Source organism: Xyrauchen texanus, chromosome 32, assembly GCF_025860055.1.
Source record: "Xyrauchen texanus isolate HMW12.3.18 chromosome 32, RBS_HiC_50CHRs, whole genome shotgun sequence".
NCBI lineage: Eukaryota > Metazoa > Chordata > Actinopteri > Cypriniformes > Catostomidae > Xyrauchen > Xyrauchen texanus.
The window spans coordinates 8,317,335-8,340,914 of record NC_068307.1 but is presented as its reverse complement, the minus strand read 5'-3'; the positions used below and the strand labels follow the sequence as shown (position 1 = coordinate 8,340,914).

Genomic DNA, 23,580 nt, shown 5'->3' with positions numbered 1-23,580 from the left:
AGTGCTGCTTTACAAAGTTTCAATTGCATTAGAAAAGTACTAGCCAAGACAGAGATAAGAGTGCAACAATATTTTTTTTTATATTTGTGTTAATAAGCCTAGCAGTTTCATTGAAAAAACTTTATTGAAAATCATGTTTTAAAATGTATTAAAATTGCCTTAAAAGTAGTACATACCTTCATGTTGTCTCATTTCACATTCCTGGTGCATTTTTATCCTTTTTTTTTCCCCCCTCCTGATAGAGAGATAGCATCGCTTCAAAGCCATAGCCATATCTACTTTTACATTATGTATATTGTTCTGGGCTAATTTGACAGAATGGGGGCCCCCTGGTGGTTTGGGTGCCCTATGCAACGTGCGTAGTTTGCGTATAGGAAGGACCAGCACTGAGCTTCATAACCTTGCCAGAGACAAGAAGAACAAACCTGAAATTTGTAGCCCATAAGTGAACAAACCACAAGTACCTCATAACATAAACATGAGGCCACACTTTGAAAACTCTCTCGTTTTCAGCAGAAACCATTGACAATAGTCCAGTAAGGGGGCCTGGGTAGCTCAGCGAGTATTGACGCTGACTACCACCCCTGGAGGCGCGAGTTCGAATCCAGGGTGTGCTGAGTGACTCCAGCCAGGTCTCCTAAGCAAACAAATTGGGCCGGTTGCTAGAGATGGTAGAGTCACATGGCATACCTCCTCGATTAGTGGTTCTAGCTCTCAATGGGGCACATGGTAAGTTGTGCATGGATCACGGAGGGTAGAATGACCCTCCACATTTTAGGACTCTATGCAGTGTCATGCACAGTGAGCCAGGTGATAAGATGCGTGGATTGACAGTCTCAGAAGTCAAGTGGAGACTTGTCCTCCACCACCTTTAAGGTGAGTAACCACGCCACCACAAGGACCTACTAAGTAGTGGGAATTGGGCATTACAAATTGGGGAGAAAAGGGACTAAAACAAAAAACAATAGTCCAGTAAGCTCATCTTTCATACTGTACAAGTAACGATATAAGTGCCTGCCTGGTTTGGATAAAAACATTGGCTACATTAAGTCAAGTCTGGCTTCGATCAGAGGTGACCAGAAACATAAGAGTGTACCCAGTCTCTTTTGAAAAGTGCACTAAAGTTCAGAGGACACAGTTGTGTTGACAAGATATGTAGGTCTCCAAAAGACAAGCAACAATCACATGGGCTACAATGAATCACACATGCCCAGCAAAATAATGGGGCAGCATTCTAATACAGACTTTAAAGGTGAAGGGAACACCTGTTAAAATAAAAAAGTGGACAGTGTTGGTAATGAATAGGGACCCTGTTTGCCAGTGAGAGGAAAATGGGAGTGACTGATTTTAAAAGAATAAGAGATACTGGCAGGAATACACTGGCTCTTTAGTCAAACCAGTTTGGCAATGGACCCGTGACAATAAAACTGAATAAAAAAAGTGTCACACCAGGCTGTATGTTTAATGCTTAAACAGACAGAGAGAGAGAGAGAGAGAGAGAGAGAGAGAGAGAGAGCATATGCTAAAAAGAGAGAGGAAGGGAGACACATATTGTGATTTGTGTTTAAGAGTGATTATGTGTTAACAGGCTCATATACTGTATGTGCAGGCCATAATCTCACTTTTCCATCCCTGTATCCCCAGACTCCCAGGAGAAAGCTGCAGAAATGGTAGCTATAACATCACATCCGTCCTCTCGCCCCAGAACATTCAACAGCACAAAGATAAACAAAACTTTTGGTTTTCCTGTCTGCTCCCCAAACGTATGTGTTGTCAAATGATTATTGGGCCGGAATGGTCTATGTGATAAATGCAAGAGGCATACTTTGCATTTTATGGCCATAAGTGTCCATGAAAACACAAAGTGGTGAAACTTTTCTGAAGTAACAGTTTGTTTTGCCTCTGCAGGGCTTTCACCTGCCACAAGACACATTCTAACTGTACCTGACTACTGGCGTTAAATTATCGGACATTTTCAATTCAGTTTAATTGCTGGAAGCTAAAGGCTATAATAAGTGTTTCAAAGCATTTCTGGTGCATTACTGAAATGGTTACATTTCTATATTTATTAGGCCTGTCGATTTAAAGGATTAATTCAGTGTAATTAATTATATAAAAAAATATAATTAAAAGGGGCAGAAAGCAAAACTCAAGCTGTATTGGCAATGTGCAGCTTATACAAAGAACAAACCACACTCATCGACAGCAGACAGCACAAGATGAGGACGGATGTGTTCTTGCATTCAAACACAGCTTGATGGAGAGCAAATCCGTAAGTGGGGATCCCAAGACATGCTTTTCTAACATCTCAAAATACAATAAATAAATCTCTTACAATAAATCTCGGACAGATTGATGAATTCAATTGCAAAATGTATTGCTGTGAACTGTTGGCCAATGATAGGCTTATGTTCAATAACATGGAAATAAACAATATATATATAGCATTATATACAACAGTTAGTTCCGGTCCTCAATCTGACTGGAGACGTTCCATGACCACTGATGGTCTGACAACATCAGCACTCGTTTCACTGTGTGTATATATCACTCCGCTTGTTTTCAAGCAGTTCTAAACTAAAGTGTAAGAGCAGTGCAGATCTATTAAGAGCTATGGTTTGTCTTTTTTTTGCCAACAGGTGGTGGCAAAAGATAATTTTTGTGTGTAATATGAGCCAGTTAGTGACGTGAAGTGAATCCGTTAGTCATTGTTTACATAGAACAGCTCCATGATCGCTCATATTACTACTACATTACTCAAGTTAGGAAATAGCATTAAGGCTCATCACAGCTGAAAGACACGATTGAAAAGACTGATTGACAACAGAACTCAAGGTGCTTACCTCTTACCAGAGATTCCACATTGGATTCATACTGTTTAAAATGGCGGAGGACATTGTGGTCTCTATAGAGAATCACTCTTGCGCACCGGCTACTGCGAAATGGAGACGTATACCCCCGCTTGGATGGCTATTTTACCACTGAGAAAGCTGATCTTCAGAAAGCTGACAAAATTTTTCTTGGGTGTGACAACAGATGATCACACACGGTCCATCTCTCTGTCTCTCTTTCTCTCGCTCTCTCTCTCTCACACACACACACAGACACACACACACACACACATCCATCCATCCTTGTTTATCCAATAGCTTGTTTGAAACAGCACAAGCCATGATACTATTTCTGAAGTGGCATTTTTGAATTACTAATAATGGCTTGGATGCATCATTTGTTTTCAACCAGCAACGGCAGATTCTGATAGGTCATGCAAGAAAGTAGTTCCATATATATATATTATTATTATTACTATTTCAATATAGCTATTTATAATTATTTCATCATTATATATTGAATTATTGTTATTTGAGGGGCTAATATCAGCTAATATTTTTATATATGATTAATTGCGATTTATTTAATTAATAGGCATGCCATGTAATTAATACAATAAAAAAATGAATTGATTGACAGCTCTTCTATTTGGTTAAGATTTCAAATGCACTTTCACTGTAGCTGTGGCTGGGTTAACAAAAGACTATTAAATTAACATGGTATGTACAGTATACTTTGTGCATTTAGAAATTTAGTTAGCATTTTTAGACTTTATGGACTGTTTATTAAAAGCAGTCATAAATCAGACACTGAAGACACTTGCTGTGTACTATAAAGACACACACCCCAAAGGGGCAGTCCTCAGGTGTTTGTGGAGGTATTGAGTGGATTTCTTCCATGCCAATGGACACGTACGGCAAGGGCTCACCTTGCAAGCAAGCCGGCGCTCAGAGCAGTTTGGATGCTGACACAAGATGCCGTTCTTCTCCTCCTGCACAGGCTTCTCACCTGAAACAACACACAAACAGAGGTCAAAGGTCAACCATAATGTATGTCAGGAGGTTATCTGGAAGTATCAGGAAATCAAAAGTATTATATAGGATGAATAGATATCAACTGATATTGTTTTTTATGATGATACCAATTGTTGATAACTGACATACAGAACCGATTTTTGCTTTTTGATACAATGATAGCTAAATAATCATTTAACTAAAAAAAATGAAATATAGGCATTATTAATATTTAAATAATTATTAATTATTATTGATGACATACAAAGTAAATTATGATGAAGCAGATTGTTTTTGGTAGACATTTTATCAGTCATTTATTAGTTTAAAAAACAAACGATAACCGTAAAACTAAGATAAAAAATATTGGTCAAACCAATTATTAGTCTATTTTTAAGTGAGACATTTTGTACTTAGGTACCATGGAGGGACTATTGTGAGCACAATGAGCCTGTGGGATATATGTCCTTGGGCATGAGCCAAAAGACATAACAAAAGTATGGCAAGAGATGAGGCAGCTGGGGGGGGGGATATAAGGGAGAGAGCAAGAGAATCAAAACTGAGAGCCAAAATGAACAAACTGTGGAGCTGGCTGGAGGGAAGCATGCATGTCACACTAGGGGTGGGATGTAAGCAAAACCAAACCAAAACCTATATCACGAGATGAGTAATTTTATATCCCAGTAACGGTATATATCACAATATAGTTATTTTTATTGGAAATTCAACCAATAAATGCTTTACAAATGAAGGGAATTTCATCTCACTTAATTATTTTCTCTTTTTATTTGGAACTTGACAAACACAAACCAAAAGATGTGATTATTTATAACCAGTGTTGGGTAAGTTACTTAAAATAGTAATCCACTACAAATGACTAATTATTTCCACTAAAATTGTAATCAGATGACTTTATTAATTGCTTCATTTTAAAAGTAATCACATTACAAATTACTTTACATTTTAAGTTAATTTCTAAAACACTTTTCTGCTCAACAAATTAAAACTAATTTCAATATTTATTACTTGTTTATTGTTACATACAAGTGATACACTCAGCACCTCACATTTCTCCTTTACACTGACTCATTACAGGTCCATAATTCATGCATTCTGCATAAATTATATATTAGATATAAGCATTACCATATAATGTACTTAAAAGTAATTAAATTCATTGAAAGTCGGTAACTGTAAGAATTAAAAATGTAATGCATTACACTACTTTTTCCTAAAAAGTAATTAAATTACAGTAACTAATTACTTTTTATTAATTACTAATTGGATTACACCCATTAATTACTGATTGGATTACACCCAACACTTTTCATAACAACTGTGTGATAAAACAGCAGCTTCATGTTATAAAACAACAAAATAGTCAAAAAATAAATAAGATTGGATGAGCCAAATTACCCGAGCAAAATAGGAGGTATGCAAACCTGTGATAGTGCGACTGCACATTAGTTGGATTCCACATTAATGTGGCAAGTTGTGATGGTGCATGGCAACCATTAATAACCTACAACTACATCGTATCTACACAAGACACAAGCAGCGAGTTGCATAAAAACTAATTCACTTCCATTACAATCAATAAGGCTGTCTCAACTGAAAAGCATAGTCCAAATCAAGTCCATGAGCCTTACATTTTTAAAGCCAAAGCAACATTCAGTTAATTCTCAGTCATCATGTCAAGCAAAATAGAGTCAAGAAAGACTCAAATCTACCAGGGTACCAGAACATATAAAAAAAAATTATAAAGTTTTGAAGAAGGGACAGGCTGGGAGGAAATTTGAAGTAATGACAATAACATAGAAAGGAAAAGAAAGAGGAAAAGGAGAGGGAGAAAAAGTTGGCGGAAATCTGAGATTTCCAGACATTACAAGTTTGCTGGAAGGCGGGCTGATTTTCCTTTCAGCCAGGGCCGTGATTCCTCTTACCCAGAAAACCAACAGGTCTTATGATAAAAGAGCATGTGAAAGATTTTTGCAAGATATCTCACCCATTCTCCTTCCCACAGTAACAGTGCTGCTATTTAGACTATCGCAAACTTAGAGAAGAGAGAGCTAATCTGATTTTGGAATATGTAATACTGCAAATAGCAGACATTATAAAGGGTTGATGGGGCTAGTTGTCACACCTTTTACTCTAGTGAATATTTCTCAGTCTAGTTTTTGCTAGTTCAGTCTAGTTGCTAATCATCTTAAAGTATACAAGGCTATCGTTATTCCCATTATATTTTTTTCTGTTAAACAAACTTTATTGTAACTGGACTTTTGATTCCAAATCTTTTTCAACTCAGCTATAGCCCTTGACACAACTTCCCAGTGTGTCATCTAGCCCTGGTCTTCCCTATTACTATGTGAGAGCAATTCCAGATGTCCCACAGGCCTATACAAAGTACTGTGGGAGTACCATGGTACATTGATGGCATCAGATGGTAATACCATGATATTAACTGATTATCATATACACTCACCTAAAGGATTATTAGGAACACCATACTAATACTGTGTTTGACCCCCTTTCACCTTCAGAACTGCCTTAATTCTACGTGGCATTGATTCAACAAGGTGCTGAAAGCATTCTTTAGAAATGTTGGCCCATATTGATAGGATAGCATCTTGCAGTTGATGGAGATTTGTGGGATGCACATCCAGGGCACGAAGCTCCCGTTCCACCACATCCCAAAGATGCTCTATTGGGTTGAGATCTGGTGACTGTGGGGGCCATTTTAGTACAGTGAACTCATTGTCATGTTCAAGAAACCAATTTGAAATGATTCGAGCTTTGTGACATGGTGCATTATCCTGCTGGAAGTAGCCATCAGAGGATGGGTACATGGTGGCCATAAAGGGATGGACATGGTCAGAAACAATGCTCAGGTAGGCAGTGGCATTTAAACGATGCCCAATTGGCACTAAGGGGCCTAAAGTGTGCCAAGAAAACATCCCCCGCACCATTACACCACCACCAGCAGCCTGCACAGTGGTAACAAGGCATGATGGATCCATGTTCTCATTCTGTTTACGCCAAATTCTGACTCTACCATCTGAATGTCTCAACAGAAATCGAGACTCATCAGACCAGGCAACATTTTTCCAGTCTTCAACTGTCCAATTTTGGTGAGCTCTTGCAAATTGTAGCCTCTTTTTCCTATTTGTAGTGGAGATGAGTGGTAACCCGGTGGGGTCTTCTGCTGTTGTAGCCCATCTGCCTCAAGGTTGTGCGTGTTGTGGCTTCACAAATGCTTTGCTGCATACCTCGGTTGTAACGAGTGTTTATTTTAGGCAAAGTTGTTCTTCTATCAGCTTGAATCAGTCGGCCCATTCTCCTCTGACCTCTAGCATCAACAAGGCATTTTCGCCCACAGGACTGCCGCATACTGGATGTTTTTCCCTTTTCACACCATTCTTGGTAAACCCTAGAAATGGTTGTGCGTGAAAATCCCAGTAACTGAGCAGATTGTGAAATACTCAGACCGGCCCGTCTGGCACCAACAACCATGCCACGCTACAAAATTGCTTAAATCACCTTTCTTTCCCATTCTGACATTCAGTTTGGAGTTCAGGAGATTGTCTTGACCAGGACCACACCCCTAAATGCATTGAAGCAACTGCCATGTTGATTAGATAATTGCATTAATGAGAAATTGAACAGTTGTTCCTAATAATCCTTTAGGTGAGTGTATATAGGAGTCTTTAACTACTCTTCAAGTATACCAAGGTACAGTACTTCAAAGAATAACCTGGTACTATGATAGTACAAACAAACTATAATAATAATAATACAAGTAAAACAAACATGGCATTGGCATTGTACATGTTCTCTTTGGTATCTTATGTTAGTGGTGGCACTATAAAAAAGTGAGCCTCAGGCAATCCCCTAGCAGGGCTGCATCATTTCCAACATCCTAAAAACAGACCACCACAACAAAGCCCGAACCAGACTACAGATATTCTGCTCAACACTGCTCACATTCCATCACCAAACTTGCTTCCATCTCACAATAAAGAATATTCCATTTCTCCTTCTTTAGTCAGAGAGGCAGAGGTCACCTCCTAAAAAATTCTCTATGTAAGGAATGTGCAGAATGCCAGGATCTGTTTTTCATGCCCTTCTGTTTACCCAGTCGTTTGCAGAAGTTCCTGTTGAGCTGAATATTTAGCACATCCACTGTCTCAAGCGCAAGTCCAGAGATATTTTATGTAATACTCGTTTCCTTTGACTCCATTGGAGGAACACCGAGCTGATGCCATGTATGCCAGTATATGTTTTGAAAGGTCTGAGAATGTCAAAACATTACTAGCTGTAAGTCTGGAAATGTCGCTGTCATTGGTTATTTAGTTTTGGCTAACTAATCCTCTTGCTTTTAAGGCTTAAATGAGATTACTTAGGTGGAGGGTTGGGTTGACATTAAGAAGTAGTGTCTAGACATTTAAAGGTAAACTGTGTGTAAATAGAAATACATGATAATGCTTCAGAGAATGAAGGGAAAATGAATAACCTTAAAGAAAATGTGTAATTTTTTCAGATGTTAAAATACTTTGTCCTATCCAAGTTTAAGTTAGCCACCTTTAGTAAGCCTTTTTACATTTTCCCATAAATTGGAACATTTCAACATTACAATGTTAGTTTGAGCAGTCCAACAGAGCAATATTTGCCCAAGTAGCATGAGTTTGGGGTGGGACTATCTGTTTTGTATAACCAATGGAAGATGGGCAAGGTGTTTGGGGAACCTGTTTGAAAACAATCATTGTTTTCCTATTCCATTTGGTGCCGCAGAAATTACAGCTGTAAACAGTGTATAAAAAAACAAAAATATTTCACCACTTATCTTCCCGGCCTCACTCTGCCCAGATGCCGCTCAGCTCCACCCTGCTCACCACAGGCACCATTCTGAGTAAACCCTAGAGACTGTTGTGCATGAAAATCCCAAGAGATCAGCAGTTACAGAAATACTCAAACTAGCACATCTGGCCCCTACAATCATGCCACAGTCCAAATCAGAGATTTTCCCCAATTTGATGGTTGATGGGAACATTAACTGAAGCTCCTGACCCATATCTGCATGATTTTATGCATTGCACTGTTGCCACACAATTTGCTTATTAGATAATAACATGAATAAGTAGGTGTGCCTAATAAAGTGCTAAGTGTGCAGCCTTAATTACATTGACATGTCAAGAGGATTGACATGTCAATGTAAATATGACATTAAAGGAATATTCCATGTAGAATGGTTCCAGGCAGAAGGTTGATTACCAAAAAAAATTTATTTAAAATTTCTTTAAAAAAAAGAAGCAAAAATCGAAGTTACAGTGAGGCACTTATAATTGAAGTGAATGGGTCTTTTTGAGGGTTTAAAGGCAGAAATATGAAGCTCATAATTTGATAAAACTCTTACATTCATTCTTCTGTTAAAATGTATTATTTGAGCTGTCAAATCGTCATTTTTGTAGTCATTTTAAGATTTGTTGGCATTGTAAAATTGTCAAAGAAAAGGTTAGTGTGGCAGGGAGGAGGGCCGGGTCATGATCATACACACTGGTCCCTTATCAGGCTAATTAAGCATCTGAGAGGGATAAAGGTCGAATGCGGAGGATTGTGCGGGAGAGAGAGATAGTTTACGGACATGTCCGTCATGTGTGTGTTTGTGTCTGTTTAAGTTTTATATTAAACTATTATTTATATTGAAAAGCCAGTTCTCGCCTCCTCCTTTCCATTGACTGCTTTACAGTTAGTAAGCAATTTTATCACACTAAAATCATGTTACCATGCATATTGTTAATGTTTTGTGGCTATACTTTTGAAATAGTGAGCATTTTTATGTTTACGGATTGGCCCCATTCACTTCCATTGTAAGTGCCTCCCTGTAACCCAAATTTTTGCCTTTTTTTAAAAGGCAAGCCAAAATAAATTTTTGTGGAAATCTATATTATGCCAAAAATGCTGTCGATTGAGCTTAACTTGTATTGAACCCGGAATATTCCTTTAAGTTCCATGTTACAGAGACGATCCAATTTGCACATCTTCAATTTTGTCTGACCCACTTTATATTAGATGTCTTTAACTACTATGTACTTAAGAATTATATACAATGTACTTATTATGTATAATCGTGTTGTTGCATTGTACTTACATTTAAAGTACCAGCATTTAATTGCATCTGCCTAAATCTACCCTTACCATCAACCTCAGAAGCAGCAAATTTGAATCTTGTGAGAATTTTTCAAAACAACATGTAGTTACACAATAAGTACATTGTATTGTATGTATTTTAATGTTAGTTCATAGTACTTAAAGACACCTAATATAAAGTGGGACCAAAATTCCCTTACCACAAGATGTCTGGGTGATGTCCATGAGGGAGGTCCAGGTGAACTTCTCCATCCCCAGCTCATTCTGTGTGCACGACAGAGTTTCCAGTTCATAAGACCCATGTCGTCGCCAATAGAACATCGTACCTCACAATCCAAACACAACCAATAATTCTAATGCTGTATTGACATCTCACTTGTCAATATATTGAGGAAATAATGATGTTCTTCACAACCCAAATCAAAGCATTAATTTTCAAAATAATAACAGCTCTTTGTGTCATCTAAATTAAAGTATGTATTCAAAATTGAGTGAGTTCTCTTGTGAAGAAGTGATCACAGAATACTGGTTACTCCAAAGTTTCCAGGCAGGGAGCTTTGGAGTTTGTGAGACTGTATGTAAAGGGGGGTGTCTTGACCCACACAACAAGACAGACAAGCGATGCATTCATCCACATGTGAAGTGCATGCTGGGATGTTAGGGAAATTTGGACCTGTGACTTTTTAGAAAGAGATACAAAGCTGCCTTTTCAAAAGTCCACCTACTTAAAGCCCACAAACTCCATGTATTTTAGAGCTACTGTATTATATAGAGCAATGAAGCAGAAATCATATGGTTTACAGACACTCAATCCACAGATGGGGATAAAGAGCATAATGGGAGATCTCTCTAATTTCCTGGTTAAGATAAAGATTAAGAGAAGAGCAACAAGACAAAACACTCCCCACACAACATCTTATTTTGCTCTGACAAATTAGAGAGAAACATGGGAGAGTCGTAGCTGGGATCCAGCTTTTTCCAGGCATATGTTAGTGATTTGGAGCAGGGTGACGTGCAGGGGTTAGTTTTAATGACCAGGCTTCTAGTGGCAGTGAAGCCAATGTGCCGCAGTCTCAAATTGTCAGCTTAATCTTTTGCTGGGACATAATATAAACAACAAAGCTCTTTTCATCTCCTTATAGACATTTTCCTCTGCCAGCTGGAGTATGAGTGTGTATTTTATATTTACAGCTTGTTTCATCTAACTTTTATTACATTATGATTGAATTTTATCATCAAGATGTCTAAGTGCTCTTTTGTATTGCTAGTTCAAACTAAATAATAACATAAAGGATTGTGCAGATTGTTTGAATATTCATATACATTTCTTGGTTTGTTGTTGTGTTCATCCATGATTCTGAGCATGCATAAGAGTTTAAATAAAATCAATAGTGTTTTACTACACATACACAGTCTATCTGAATTTAATAACTGCCAAGCATTGAAATATTATTAGGTGTGTAGTTCACCCATAAACTTAACATCTGACCTCATCAAACCTGTATGACTTTCTTTCTTATGCGTAACACTCTATACAAGGAGATGTTTAAATGAATATAGCGGGCCGCCTTTTCAACACAACGGCAGTTGATAGTGACTCACTTTAAAGTCTAAAAGGACCAAAAAGTATTAAACAAAAAGTAGTCCATGCAGCTTTAAAGTATTCTTGAGGCATACGATAGATTTGGGTGGTGAGAAAGAACCCAAAATGTCATTTTTCAGTAAAATTCTTGACATCTGTTTCAGGCTATGACAGAATGTTCTTTTTTGGGTGAATTATTACTTTAAAATACCTTCTCCTATCTCAGTTAAATATGCAGAGACAACTTCAAGTAACCCACCTGTAGGTTGATTTCCCCAAAAGTGTAAATACTGAGGCTCATTGGTGCTTTCAAAATATCGCTCTGTTTGTTTGAGCATCCAACCTGACCGACACAGCAAGTGAGTAGAAATACATGAGTAGAAATACTGGTTATAGACCTTATTCACAGTAGTGCCATATTTGATTATTGACGTGAATGAAAATGAGACTGCTTAAATGGCATCCACTTTATAAAGTTGCAAATAGCTCCTAGATCACATCTCATGGATGGATGGACGGATGGACGGACGGACGGACGGACGGACGGACGGACGGACGGACGGACGGACGGACGGACGGACGGACGGACGGACGGACGGACAGACAGACAGACAGACAGACAGACAGATAGATAGATAGATAGATAGATAGATAGATAGATAGATAGATAGATTGATTTTGCAATTAAAACTTCAGCTTTAATTTTGTAAAAGGAAATGATCATCACATACCAAACCCTAATTTTGTTTGAAGCACTGCAGTTCATGATAATGCACAGCATGAAAAGCATATGTTACCGCCAGCATGTTGGCCACACATAAAAGAACACAGTGTCACAGCAAGTCAAATCAATTATAGTAACTAGACTAATGCTCTGATCTGTGATTCTCCAGACATTATATTTATCTTTAAATAAACACTTGCAATAGGGTAGTCAGGCAAACAATGAACAGGACAGTCGATGTAAAACCAGTAATGGGTTTGGTTTGGAGGCTAAATGGAAAATAAGTCAGCCAAGTGACAGTTCGCTAACCGACTAGACAGTTCCTTAACCCAGACCCAATTCGAAATCAGGTAACAGGTCTTTATTTCTTCTGCATCATAAATTCAAAAACGTAGACTATATTTGACATTATTGTAAGAAATACCACTCAATTGCTTAAACGATCAACTGTGAGCTTCATAAAAGTCTCATTTGTTTGTTTGAAGTTTGAATTTAATAACTATGGCCCTAGACTTCACAGACAGAACATCAGAGGAATTTCTTTTGGTTGGAAGAGTCACACAGTTTCCACTGTCAAACTAATATTTTATAAGGATATCAAACTATTGTATCTTCATGAAATAATAATTTTGTTGGAAAAAACACTAGTTACGATCACTTTCATACAGCACACTGGAAGGAAAGCTTTAGGTAACACTTTACAATAAGTTTTCATTGATTAACATTAATTAGCAAATTTGTTAACAATATAAAACAATGAACAATTCTTTTACAGCATGTATTCATCTTGGTTAATGTAATTTCAACTTATAATAATAGTTACTGCACTATGACACATGAACTATTGAACAATTGTATTTTTATTAACTTACATTAACAAAGATTAATAAATTCTGTAAAAAAAAAAAAATCTGTTCATTGATGCCTAATGCATTAACTAATGTTAACAAATGTAACCTTATTGTAAAATGTTACCAAGCTTTAAAGAGCAACCTTTAGACAGGGAGAAAATGTATTTCAACTTTTACTATTGACATTTCATAATGGCCAAAAAACAAAACAAAAGCCCAGTTCGGTAAAATCAGCTGGTCTTCTAACTTTATAAAACATATATATATATATATATATATATATATATATATATATATATATATATATATTCAAAATGACAGCTTGACATGTAGTTTAATTTAAGTGTTCACCCCTGCTGACATCTTTTAGAGTTTTCAAAACTATGACTACATCAACACGTCAACCTATTTTTGCAAAAAGTTCCAGTTTTTTTCACCAAACTAAATGCAATCTCCCCATGCAGCTGTTGAAACAGAGCTGTTGACTGTTATTACAGAGTGAAACATATTTCCTTAGGATAAGCAGTAACAAGGTACAGCAAAGCGCTCCCTGTCTACCTGTACCAATGAAAACACGATTCCATTCAAATTAGCAAATTGTCAAACAAGTGCAATATTTAACCTAATTGTGAGGGATGAGAAAACCCAATGCCAAAGAGAGACAGGAAATCTGGGCTTAAATAGCCAAAAAAGGAAATAGTGGCAGACAATCATAATAACGAGTGACATACAATTACAGACAAATAGTTTTCGCACTACATTTACTACATTACATATATTTGAGTAACGTTTGAAAAACAAAAAATACTTTTAGAGTAAGTTAAAAAGTGGGAACTTTTTTACTTTTACTTCTTTAAAATGGCCAGCATTCCTGTCATTACATTTCTAGGTTTCATTTTAGTTTATGTGTCATTTATTGAGAGATTATTAAATGGGACTTTTACGAGAGTGGAAGTTCACACAGCTGCGCGTGCTGTTGACACAGACTGTCACTCAAGTCATCAATGCTGCAGCATCAAACTCTTCAAATTGAAACAATTGCTTCACTACGCACAGTTAAAAAAATAATAGTTTCGTCATGCAATTTAACACCAAGACAAGCAAATTTTTCAAGATTAAAATCTCTGCTTCAATTTAAGGCAGCACACCTAAGTTTTGGCTCTAATGCTAACATGGGCTATTCTGTGTGAATATCATTTTCAGGGTGATAATGTAACTGGGCTCTTATGACAAGTTTTTAAGTGTACATTATATTTACATAATAATAAAAAAAACAATAATTAAAATAACAATAAACTGAATAAAAAAATATAAATAAAAAAATTGTATAGAAAATAAAGTATATATAGAATACAAAATAAGACTATATATATATATATATATATATATATATATATATATATATATATATATATATATATATATATACACACACACACTATTGGTCAAAAGTTTTGAAACACATGACTGAAATGTTTCTCATGATCAATCTTTTGATCTGAAGGTGTATGCTTAAAAGTTTGAAAGTAGTTTTGTAGATATAATGTAGATATAATTGTGCCACCATATTAATTTATTTCATTATAAAACTAATATGTAATTAAAAAAAAAGGTTTTTGGTCAAAATAATAAAGAAAAGAAGCCAAAAAGTGCCCAACACTTTGAAGACACTAAAATATTACACAGTTTGATTTATTTTGGATTTTGTTTAGTCACAACATAATTCCCATAGTTTTGATGACTTGATTCGAAAATGTGAAAAATAAAAAAAGTTTTTCTAAACTTTTGACCAGTATATACATATATTATATATACACATACATATATACATACACACACACACACACACACACACACACACATACTTAGTGCAAATCTAAATACAAATCTGTTATATACAGTGCAAGGGAATGTGGCAGAAGAGGTTGGATGTGTTGGATAAACATAAAAAGACTAGACTGTGAATTGCACATAATTTTTGCCCAATGGGGCAGCTTTAACTGTTAATGAAATGGATATCCTGAGGGAATAACTGTTCCTGTGCCTAATGGTTCTGGTGCTCAGAGTTCTGAAGCGTCGGCCAGAAGGCAACAGTTCAAAAAGTTAGTGGGTAGGGTGAGTGGTATCAAGAGTGATATTTCCAGAATTTTTCCTCACTCTGGAAGTGTATAAATCTTGAAGGGAGGCAGGGGGCAACCAATAATCCGCTCAGCAGTCTGAACTGTCCTTTGTAGTCTTCTGATATCCAATTTCATAGCTGAACCAAACCAGACAGTTATTGAAGTGCAGAGGACAGACTCAGTTGAGTAACTGTAGCAGCAGCATCTGTGGCAGGTTGAACTTCCTCAACTGGTGAAGGAAGTACAACCTCTGCTGGACCTTTTTCACTATGGAGTCAATGTGGGTGTCCCACTTCAGGTCCTGTGAGATGGTAGTAACCAGGAATCTGAATGACTCCACTGCTGCCACAGTGCTGTTTAGAATGGTGAGGGGGGGTCAAGGTTTGAGTGTTCCTCCAAAAGTCCAAAATCATCTCCACCATTTTGAGCATGTTCAGCTCCAGATTGTTTTGAATGCACCAGACAGCCAGCTGTTTAACCTGCCTTCTGTATTCAGACTCATCATCATCATCATCTCGGATGAAGCCGATGACAGTGGTGTTGTCTGCAAACTTCAGGAGCCTGACAGAGGGGTCCTTAGTGATGCAGTTATTAGTGTAGAGAGTGAAGAGTAGTGGGGAGAGCACACATCCCAGGGAGGCACCAGTGCTGATTGTACAGGTGCTGGAAGTAAATTTCCCCTGTCTCACAAGCTGCTGCATGTCCGTCAGAAAGCTGGTAATCCACAGACAGATAGATGTGGGAACAGAAAGCTGGTAATCCACAGACAGATAGATGTGGGAACAGAAAGCTGATGTAGTTTAGTCTGGAGTATAGCAGGGATGATGGTGTTGAAAGCCGAACTGAAGTCCAAAAAGGATCCTTGCATACAGTATGTCCCTAGTCTGTCCAGATGTTGCAGGATATGATGCAATCCCATGTTGACTGCATCCTCCACAGACCTGTTTGCTCGATAAGCAAAATTAAGGGGATCTAGAAAGGGTCCAGTGATGTCCTTCAGATGGGCCAACACCAGTCTCTCAAATAACTTCATGACCAGAGATGTCAGGGCGACAGGTCTGTAGTCATTAATGCCTGGGTTGTTTTGGTTTCTTTGGGACAGGAATGATGATTGAGCATTTGAAGCAGCATGGGACTTCAAACTGCTCCAGTGATCTATTGAAAATCAGTGTGAAAATGTGGGCCAGCTGGTTAGCACAGGATCTAAGACACATGGGTGAAACACCATCTGGGCCCTGGGCTTTCCTTGTCTTTTGTTTTCAGAAGACATGGCACTCCTCCTCTTCACAGATCTTAAGTGCAAGTTGAGTAGCAGGAGGGGGGAGGAGGTGTTGGTGTTTGTGTGAAGTGAAGTGAAGGTCAGAGCGGGTTTGGGGTGTGAGATTGGGCCTTTGAAATCTACAACAGAGCACATTCAGGTTGTCAGCCAGTTTTTAGTCCGCCACAGGGTTGGGGGTAGGAGTCATGCAATTCATAAGTTGTTTCATGCCACTCCACACTGATGCAGGCTCGATAACTGAAAACTTGTTTTTCAGCTTCTCAGAGTATCTTCTTTTAGCCATTTTGATTTCCTTATTCATTGTGATCCTGGTCTGATTGTACAAGACTTTATCCCCACCTCTGTAAGCATCCTCTTTGGCCTGAAGAAGCTACCCGAGTTCTGCCGTAAACCATGGTTTGTCATTGTTTAATGTTAAATTAGTCCTAGTAGGAATGCATATACCCTCATAAAAACTGATATATGATGTCACAGTATCTGTGAGCTTGTCCAGATCGATGGTTGCAGCTTCAAAAACAAATCAATGCAGCATTATATCAGTACGCTTTGTCCCGTGTCCTGCACGTCATGGGCAGTATTTACGCATTTTTCTGGAAACTATTGCAGCTACGGGCAGATTAACTGTATAAATCCATGTAAACATCCAAGTTAAGTGTAAATGCCTTTTTCTCATCCATTCACGTAATTGGACAAATGGAGCGCGAACAGACAGCATTTCTGCACATGCAAAGTGAGGGGCGGCAGGCACGTGCGTGAGAGATTTGCAGATTGTATGACGATGAGAGTGGCTATGTCTGAAATCATTCACTCATTCCCTATTTCATTATAGTAAATGGCAGTGAGTGCACTATATATATCAGCAGTGAGTGAACAGAATGTGTGAGTGAATTCAGACGCTGACGTGTACACCGAGTGTCAGAGCTCTGGGGCTGTAGCAGAAACAACATCACATATGAACTTTTAAAATACTTGGGCCTTACTTGTTATTCTTATTTAATAATATATTAATACAATAAATCTTCATTCTGCTTGTCATTATTAATATATACAAATAAAGAGTAAACACATTTGAACAAATAAAGAGTACATTTTAAAATGTATCTCTATCTTTTGCCTCTCTATATGTTATTGTTATTTTAATCAAGAAATTATTTGTCAAAATGTAATTTAATACATTCAGCATGAAATAAAACATTGCAAGAGTGAAGGAAGCAGTAAACTCCCAGCTGGTACATCTTCCCCATGGTGGATTGTGGGCAATTAACTGCCATCGAGTAAAGGTAAGAATGAGTGAACAAAAGTAGGGAACGAGTGGGTCACTCAGAATTCAGACACTCCTACAAAATGGTGGACACTCGAAATAGTGCACTGTATAGTGGATAGGGGGCAGTTTCAGACACAGTGAGTGTTCCTCGACCGGGGTTGGTGCCCTACACACTAGGCTGCATACTCTGCATTTAGAGAGCGGCAGTACTGCTGTACAGAACTAATGATCTAAATTCTTTCAACACTGAAAACTGTAGCTACACTGAAATAAGAATCCACACAGGACTTTAAAAGCTATGCTATTAAAAGTAGGCATTAATAAAGAATGATCTTGCTTTGGTTTATATTACAGCATTATATATATATATATATATATATATATATATATATATATATATATATATATATATATATATATATATATATATAATGTCCTTGTGGAACATTTTAAGTTTTCACCGTAATAATTACTAGAAGAGTTTCAGAACCTCTCTTCTTATTGGCAAATTCATCCAAATCTGACAAGAGCCCTTAAAGGGATAGTTCACCCAAACATTTACATTTTCATTATTTACTCACCCTCATGCCACCCCAGATGTGTATGACTTTCTTTCACCTGCTGAACTCAACTGAAGATTATTTTAAATATTTCTTAGCTCTGTAGGTCTATACAATGCAAGTGAAAGGGTGGCAACCCTTTAAAGCTAAACAAAATCACATAAGTCAGCATAAAAGCAATCCATACGACTCCAGAGGTTAAATTAGTATCTTCAGAAGCAATGCGATGATGTGGATGAAAAACAGAGAAACAGATCACCTTGACATATTTCTTCTTGTGTTCTTCTGTGCACATTGCCCCCTGCTGGGCAGGAAGAAGAATGTCTAGCAAAAAATGACAAATATTGATCTGTATCTCACCCACACTTATCATATCACTTCTGAAGATATGGATTTAACTTCTGGAGTCTTATATACTTACTTTGTTGCTGCCTTTATGTGCTTTTTGGAGCATAAACATTTTAGCCTACAGAGCTAAAATATTCTTCTAAAAATATTAATTTGTGTTCTGCAGAAGAAAGAAAGTCATACATATCTGGGATGGCATGAGGGTGAGTAACTGATGAGAGAATTTTCCTTTTTGGGTGAACTATACCTTCAAAGTGATAGCTCAGCCATAATTTAGTAGTCTGCCATCACTTCCCTACCCTCATGTTGTTCCAAACCCATGTGAGGCTTTGTATTATGTGAAACCAAAAAATGTAAGACAGAATGTTAGGGACTGACAGTCTCGGTCACCATTCACTTTCAAAATATGGAGAAAAATACAGAAACTAGTGACTCAGGCAAACATTCTGTCTAATATCTCCTTATTGTGTTGCATGGTAGAAAGAAAGTCATATGGGTTTGAAACAACATGAGGGTGAATGATGACAGAATTTCCATTAATAATAATAATAATAATTATTCTGTAATACATGTTAAATGTGTATTCTGTAATGAAATATAAGGGAGATAACATCCATTATGTTATTTGTGAAAGTATTGAGTTACTCGCTACTTGAGTACTCTTTTGATTGGATATTTTCTTACTTTTACTCAAGTAATTATTTATGTAAGTGCTTTTACTTCTAATTGAGTAATAATTTTTTTTAAGTAATTGTACTTTTATTTGAGTTCAGTTTTTGGTTACTCTTCCCACCTCTGATCAGTGGGAACAAAAAACAACAATAACAGCATAAATAAAGTCAATAAACAGCAAAAGAATAAGCCTATATCACTAACCGCATTATTTATTCATGTTGCAATGCATGCTGGGAACTCACAAATCAGTTAAATTGTTTAATATGAAATTGTTCGTTCAAACCACTATGTTAGGCTAGTTGGGACAACATTCAGTTTTAAGTAGATGGAAGTATTTTTTTTTAAACATAAGCTGGAAATAATGCAATTTTCCTTTTTTACAGTGGTGATTTAAAAATCACACCTGCAGCCCAAGAAAAAACTCTCCTGTAAGATAATACAACTAAACAGGGAAGGATTGAATATTAATCGTATTATTATTAACTCATAATTAAAATACAAGGACTAACATTAAGTTCTCAATAGTGATATATCAAATATGATCATCTGAAATCAACCTGTTAAAGTAACAACCTTTTACAAATATAAATGCAAAGTGGAGTTTAAAGGTGTATTTAAGCTAACATTGCTTCAATCAATCAAATAATTTGAATCGGGTCAGTAACTGTGGAAGACAAAATTACACTCACTCAGTCGCAGACGAAGACCAAGCCAGCTCTTGGGTGGCGATCCATATCGATGCATTATGTGCCGTTAACCATGTGGGTAATTATCCAAATTCAATCCATTCATGTGTTCTTCTCAGTGATGAGAGATCCGACCATTTGTGCACCGAGTGTCAGCAGAAATGCAAACATTGGCACTTACGCTTTACTGGCAATGTTCCAACAGAGAGAGGCAGATACTGTACCGACAATTCACTTTAACCAACGTTGCTAATACGTATCATTTATATTTCATGGACAGCGTAACGACTATTAGTATTATGTTACAAAGCAATTCGAGTGAACAAATTCTGTGCGCTCGAGTGACTTCCAAAGCGCTTCACCGTGTGTGTGTGTGTGTGTGTGTGTGTGTGTGTGTGTGTGTGTGTGTGTGTGTGTGTGTGTGTGTGTGTGTGTGTGTGCGCTGAGGAGACACAAAAGGACCTGTTGAATGTGTCTTTGACGCACAAAGTTTTTGTCCTCTTTCTGGCCTCAAGGTTTGCTGAAACTTATTGAATTGTGTTGCAAGAGCATATCCCATTTCAAAGTCAATATAACATCTTTTTAGCACACACTGCTTATTGGCCAGGTTTTATTGAAAAACAGCAGGTTGCCAGGTTGCTAAAAAAAAAAACATGTCTGTCTTCATAATGTCCTAGTGAGGCTACCATCAACATAGACTGCCGTCTCATTTAATTAAACACGCAGGCATCTCCCTAACCAACTACCTCCCCTCCCCATTTCTCCCTCACTCTTTTCTTAAATAGCAATCTGATTTAAAACACGTTTTAAACAGGATATCTGAAGGCAAAAGTGTTGATGTATACTATATTAGGCTTATAACTGCCAATAAGTATGTCATCTACTCAATGAACTGTTCTACAATATCAATAGCTTCAAGACTTGAGCTCTTTGCGTGTGTTACTAGGCAATTTCACAAACTCCTGTAAACATAATATAATTTAAGGAATGTTACAGGTTCAATATTAGTTAAAGAAATATTTCGGATTGAATACAAGTTAAGCTCAATCAACAGCATTTGTGGCAAAGTGTTGATTACCACACAAAAATTATATCGACTCATCCCTCCTTTCCTTAAAACAAAAGAAGTTACAGTGAGGCACGTACAATGGAAGTGAATGGAAGGGTTTAAGGTGCAATCCTCATTAAATAAGTTTAACTCCTAAAGACATGAATTGTAATTTTGCAAAATATGTAAGAAAAGCATGACCACTCACATTAAAATGAAGACTCCATATCAGTAACCTTATAAAAGCTGTTTTATTCTACATGGAGAGGGTCCGCATATGGGGGCTGCCATGTTAGAATCACATAACCAGCCAAATAGTAATTGCTTAATCTCAGTAACCATTCTGTTATTTGACACTTTTATTCATTGATTAAAGTAATCATAGCTGACTATGAATACATTTCTACAATGGCATCTGAGACTGAAAAATATTGATTTTAAATTATACTGCATCCAAGCGACTAGGTGTCAGTGTAAGTCCAAGAAGATACAAAGACAGAAGTTACTGAGTGCACTTTTAAAGGCAGAAATGTAAAGCTTATCATTTTATAAAAGCACTTACATTAATTCTTCTGATAAAACGGATGAGTATTATTTGAGCTTTGAAGTTGTTTAAATAATTGTTTTTGTGGTAGGTTTAGGGTTTTATGGTGTAAAGTTGTCTTGATAACAAAGTTGTGATATTAGATATATCTTTACACAAATAAGGTTAGGAAGCAGTTTCATCACACTAAATCATGTTAACATGCATAATGTTAACATCTTGTGGCTATAGTTTTAAAACAGTGTGTATGTGAATGTTTTTGGACTGGCCCCATTCACTTCCATTGTAAGTGCTTGACTGTAACCGCAATTTTTTTAAATAAACAAACCGAAATTATCAAATGTTTTCAATTCTGAAACCTACTCTTTCAGTTATTTACTGCAACTCTTCAGACATGCTTACTCTCTTATAATAGTTTCTAAAATATGACTTGTTTGGTTTTTAAATATGAATGTTAAAAATGCTGTTGACAGCATGCAAGCACTGTTGCTTTCTGTCTTCTCTAGATTTATGGGGACATCTATTGTTATCTCTTTAAAGTACAAGCAACCCTGCTCCTGGCTTGCCAGGCAGGCCATATGGGGAATCTTAACCCTCTGCACTCTTCTCCCCCACCCCTTCACTCACCCATGGGCGAAAATGTCATCAAAATGTTGGAGGGACAATTAACATAACAATTCTCAAGAGCAATTTTTGAAGGGGACACCAAGGTTTTTTTTGTTGTTGCCACCTTTTGCATTTGTATTATTTTATTTCTTAAACAATTATTTTAAGAATATATCATTATATTATTTACAATACACATATTTTAATGATATTTTAGGGGGGGACAACCCTCATATAGGGGGGATCCTGACCCCCCGACCCCTACATTAAACACCTTGTGCAGAAACAACAGTTGTTCGGCCAGCTTGCAAAACAGACGAGACTGCCTTGCTATTCTGTGGTATCACTCAAACGATGGCTATTTTGGGCTCTTTATAGCTATTCCTTAAACACAATATCTTGTGGAGAAGACTAATTTCTTATTATTATAGACAATGAATCTGGTGTATGGAATGTGAAGATGTCTGGGCCTTCAAGTTATGGACACAGTGTTCCCTATTTTCAAAGGGGTGTTGTCAGGATTTGTGCCCATGTTTGTTAAAACAGAGTGCCAGAGCAGCATGCCAGACCTGGATGATCTATACCTGGGTTGTGTTGGATAAGATCCCTCACCCTAGAGGATCTCTCTTATCAGGTGTGACAAATCCCTAATCTAAGTCAGGTTGACAACAACCATGTTTTTGTTAACCACACATTTTGTAGGGACAAATCTCTTTTTATTTAGACATAAGACTATAATCCAAGACAGATTAAAACCTTGTCACAACAATTGCCTCATCTTTGATTAAATATGCACAAAGATGTGTGAGAAAAATATACATAGCTCTCCTTTCCACATGTGAAAACACACTTGTATGAGCTCACAATTCCTCCATGGTCAATATCATCCGCACTGCACATATGCTGCATATTGTAATTGATGATTGTTTATTCTGGCTTTTGTGAACCAAACATGTGTCTGATCAGAGGCATGGCAAACTGTCTCTACAGGCTCCTCTAAAGCTGATTAGCAGCTTGGCAGATTAATTAATTAGTTTGCTGGTAAAATGAATATATTTAGGCCATTATATTGTGTGTATCTGGTACTATAAGACCTAAATGTACATTTTTCTTCATGGTTAAATTGTGAAGGTTGGAATGTTTTCCTTTCCCTGACAATAATGAGAAGTAATAAACTACAAGTAGCATTATTCGGCTATTTTCAAAATAGAGTATCTATTCTTTTTCTGACCATATTTTAATGTTCTGTGATTTGTTCAAACCACAATGGTTCATGTAAATAAAATTATTAAAAAATAAAATAA

General features: G+C 37.0%; 1 protein-coding gene across 1 annotated transcript in view; it reads right to left on the bottom strand.

Moving 5' to 3' along the window:
* The window catches only part of LOC127626064 (pleckstrin homology domain-containing family G member 5-like), an 88,529-nt gene extending 68,408 nt beyond the window's left edge, over positions 1-20,121 (bottom strand). Inside the window, exons 1-2 of the mRNA XM_052101605.1 lie at positions 20,082-20,121; positions 3,761-3,840 (exon numbers count right to left, since the gene is read on the bottom strand). The gene's annotated coding sequence lies outside the window, so the exon portion shown is untranslated. The remainder of the gene's footprint in view (positions 1-3,760; positions 3,841-20,081) is intronic.
* Between the last annotated feature and the right edge of the window lie 3,459 nt (positions 20,122-23,580).